Source organism: Hylaeus volcanicus, chromosome 1, assembly GCF_026283585.1.
Source record: "Hylaeus volcanicus isolate JK05 chromosome 1, UHH_iyHylVolc1.0_haploid, whole genome shotgun sequence".
NCBI lineage: Eukaryota > Metazoa > Arthropoda > Insecta > Hymenoptera > Colletidae > Hylaeus > Hylaeus volcanicus.
The window spans coordinates 33,440,815-33,445,055 of record NC_071976.1 but is presented as its reverse complement, the minus strand read 5'-3'; the positions used below and the strand labels follow the sequence as shown (position 1 = coordinate 33,445,055).

General features: G+C 42.6%; 1 protein-coding gene across 1 annotated transcript in view; it reads left to right on the top strand.

Moving 5' to 3' along the window:
- The window catches only part of LOC128876611 (uncharacterized), an 86,723-nt gene that overhangs the window by 4,603 nt on the left and 77,879 nt on the right, over nucleotides 1-4,241 (top strand). The gene's annotated exons all lie outside the window — the stretch shown is intronic.

The window sequence follows — 4,241 nt, the reverse complement described above, 5'->3', positions numbered from 1 at the left end:
GGCGCTGCGGCCGCTGTTTACTTTAAAGGATATGCCGTCTTTATCGCGCTATCCTACATGTACAGTAAACGAGTCCCTAATCTATCGTCGGGACTACAATTAGTATGAAATATGCAATCACCGAACTGCGAATCTTGTATGCATTCGTAACGTACAATAATATAGAAAACACACCCTTAGTTTATACATTAAAATAAAATAAGTTGCTTGTTAAGTTTTCCATACTTTATATGGCCGTAGTTACACTTTGTAATCACGGAATTTTACTTAAGCCTTTCCACCAAAGATCAAAGGATTTACAACACCCGGTGAGAGTTAATTAATCGCGGCGGGGTGAATTTCCTTCGGTTTTATGTGCACTGAAATCGCGCGTCGAGTTCCCGTTAAGGATTTACTTGATTCTTGATGGGAATTTTCCTAGTTTTATCGACACGGAAAGTTTATGGTACATCGGGGTTACGCCGAGATGAAAATTTCTCTTTGAATTTTTTCGTTGGCTTTGCGTAAAAGCGATTCACGTCCGATCCGATTTAAATTTTCGATACGGAATTTTGTAACTTGTTGCAAGATCGTATTTTTTTCAGGGGTTTTCCGCGTTAAACCTGATTTTTCTTTATTCGCCGCAAGCGAGCAACCATTTTTCGCGCGTGTTTCTATTTTAAAGTTTTTTTCATGTTTGATTTTCGATAACAATTCGACAGGTGTTTGCTGCTCCCTGAATACGAACGTGGATATCTACAAATATGTTTTGTTCGGTAACAATAGCTTGAATTCGCTGCGATACCTCTTTATTCTCGAGTAATCGTTATGTTATTAGATGTAGAAATTAATTCGATGCCTTTACATTCCATCGTTCGTAACTGTAGTTTAAATAAGAATACATTTTTTAAAAGTCTTGTATTCGACGAAGATTGGCGAAGATCATTAAACCATTGACTGTATAACTATTTTTACTGGAAATTCTAGGAGGCCTAGAGGTCTGAATTTGAAACAAAACTATCAGTTTATAGGGAATGATAATCATGATATTCATGTTCAAGGAGTAAAATACTACCCTCGAAGTCGTGAATGAAATACAAATTGTAAGGATGGACGAGTGGGACACTAGGGAGAAACGTAATTAATTAGTTCAAGAGTTTTATTAAACAGGACGTCCGCATGCTCCGTTTAATTTCAAACGGCCTCGTAGCGCTCATCTGTCCCGCTACTTCTTTCTACATACATACATACATGCGTACTTCTTACAAAATTTAATTAAATTTCGTAAACACTGACAGATACAGACAACGTTTTAAACATGAAAAAAGATTAATTCAACGAATTACGAACGAATATATCGAAAGACGATCCTTCCTGATCAATCCTGATGTGTCAGAGCAAAAGAAATAACGAACAGACGTGTTATAATTACTGAATCCTTCAACCGTCAGGCGAATCGTCAGGAGAGCTTTTGGAAAGTTGCAGCGAACAGGTAGTTGAGAATAAGGCGAGCTCGTAATAAAATCATGGACCGAGAAAAGCTAGGAGAATTCCGTTTCCCATTCTTAAACGCGCGATGAGCTTTCGCGGGATCGTTAACGAGTTGTCGAAATGCGCTATGGAAATTTGCCTCTCGCGTCGACAAGAAATTGGCCTCGCACTTCTGCCGAGGCGGCTCATTCGCAGCGAACACGTAACACAGTAAAAGGGAACTACAAATTTACAATCTCGAAAACGCAAGTTAATCCGGCTCGACTCAACTCGAGAACTACGCGAGCAAACCCTCGGCCGGTTCGTTTCTCATACACTTCGTGGAAACTTCGTTGCTTCTGTTCCTTCGCTAGCGAGCGTACTCGCTTCTGGGTCTGCGAGAAGTCTCTGGGCGAGCATTCGACGCCGACTCTCTCCGCCATCGCGTCTTTGTCGTTTCCCTTTGCCAAGCAATGCGACAACTGAGACGGAACGTTACCACCATTGTCTGTAGCAATTCTTCTAAAAGCGTCGCATCAATGACAACGCTAAAAGGGAACAGAAATCTCGTGCGTATCCGAGCCTTACTTTTTCCACCTAATAATATACATTCGTTCGCGGTCTCTTTATCTCGCCTTTCTTTTTCACGGTAGTACGAAAAATTCAGTTACCACGGCTGCCGGAGTATTCGTGCGCTTTCTCTCCTTCTTCGTTCGGACGTAGAAGTATTCTACTTTCTTTTTATTTCGCGGAGGAAATTTTCGAAAGACGTCCACGACTTTCGGGAAAGGCTGGGGATTGCGTCGGATTCCCCGCTCCTCTTATACGTCTGTGCAGGACCTATCCACTAAAATCCCCAAGGTGTCCTACTACGAACGTGAATGACACAACTTCCAGATCCCTCCCGCAGGTATTCCACTGCTGGAAACGTCGAAGATGACCTCTCTTTAAAATCTCACAGACCAGACACTCTAGATGGAAATACCAAATATAGAAATTAGTTCGATGCCTTTTTAACACGTTCGCGATCGCTGACGTAAATTCACGACGCTTCGAATTCTATTCCTATTTATGGAAAAATGATGAAAATCTTTTTATTTTATGCACTGCATATTTACACCATTGATATGTCAAAATATATTTTATGTAATTTTTATCTGAGCGCCGAGTTAACTCGAACGAGTTAAGTTAACTTACTACATTTTATTTACTGTATTTATCTACGAAGAAAACCTGTATGATGTTTAACCCTTACTAAGAGACGATCCTTTGGTGGAAGTTCTAAGTTCTCCTACAAAAATGTGAGACATCTTTTTGTTACGAGTAAATAGTTTACACGTGGCAAGACTTTAAAATTTAAGAGTATCGGAGGACATCGAGTTGAAATATTATGTAATATTATATAATTATGTATATAAAAAGAAATATATTGTACAGTTCAATATAAAATTTCCTTGTCTTTGGTGCAATAAACCCAATAAAAGCAATAGCTTTTCAAATATCGACGGAAGTCTGATCCTTTATTCCTGTTGAGGACTGCAAAAAGTCATCCGTTAAATGAGAAGTACGTGGCATTTGACACGCTATTTATAACGCTGTAATACTACAATAGTACATCCAGAAAAATGGCTCGAATAAAAGCGTTGTACGTTGCGTGAGCGGGCTTGAACCCGATATTTCCAGTATTTTTAGCGGACCGAATGATTAATTGCTTGACATTTCACAGGGCGTAGGATTTTAGAAGAACTTTCTGCGTAATTATTACAACAGATTACTTTCACCGTTGTTCACAAAGATTATTCTTGGCTATTTCATGGAGGAGTATTACGGTGTCGCCCACGTTGTTCTGGAAGCGTGTGTTTTTCGTGTTACGAAGCGTATTAATTATATTCTCGAGCGCTTTGTGGAAAACTCATTTCGTATACCTGCGTATGCGTTACACCTTTTGTACACGTTTACAGGGTGTCCCAAAACTCGCGTAGGAGCCGGACATGGGGTGTAGCTGAGACCAACACAGATTCTGAACAACAATTTCCTTTGCAAAAATGTCGGATAGGGCTTCGTTAAGGAGATATTAAGCGAAAACTCCGACAAATCAGAGCGCGCGTAGACCGTTCGAGCGGCGGCGGTAGCGAAGGCTACGCGCTAGGCGGCAGCGTCAATGTCCTTCGATGCACGTTGAGGTCACTTGCGGCCGCTTGTAAGTAGGAGTCTAAACGAAAAATAAGGCACGGGGATTCGAAGCCACGATCCTCGGATCCACAGTCGACCGCTTTACCTACGCGACCAATCCCGTACCCTACGTTTCGTGTTCTTATTTGACTCCTTATTGTTGGGTATGGGAGGCGCGGACACTACACTCGGCTATCCTGAATTGACATTCATTCGCCCTCGAATGTCCGTTTTCTCGGGTTTCGCGTCTCAACAACAGTGCGCGCCGCACCCTCTTTCGCGAGTGTACTCCCCTCTCTCTTTCTCTCTCGGGTTTTCCGTCTCCACAGCAGTGCGCGCCGCACCCTCTTTCGCGAGTGTACACCCCTCTCTCTTTCTGGAACGTTGTTCTCTCTCGACGCCTCATTGTTGCCCGCTCCACCGTCCTTCGCGTGGCATTGTTGTTCATCGTGACTCATCGTCACTGGCCGGTCCTCTGCCGCTGTAACCCCCCATCCCGGACGAGCCCCCATATGTAGGAGTCTAAACGAAAAATAAGGCACGGGGATTCGAAGCCACGATCCTCGGATCCAAAGTCGACCGCTTTACCTACGCGACCAATCCCGTACCCTACGTTTCGT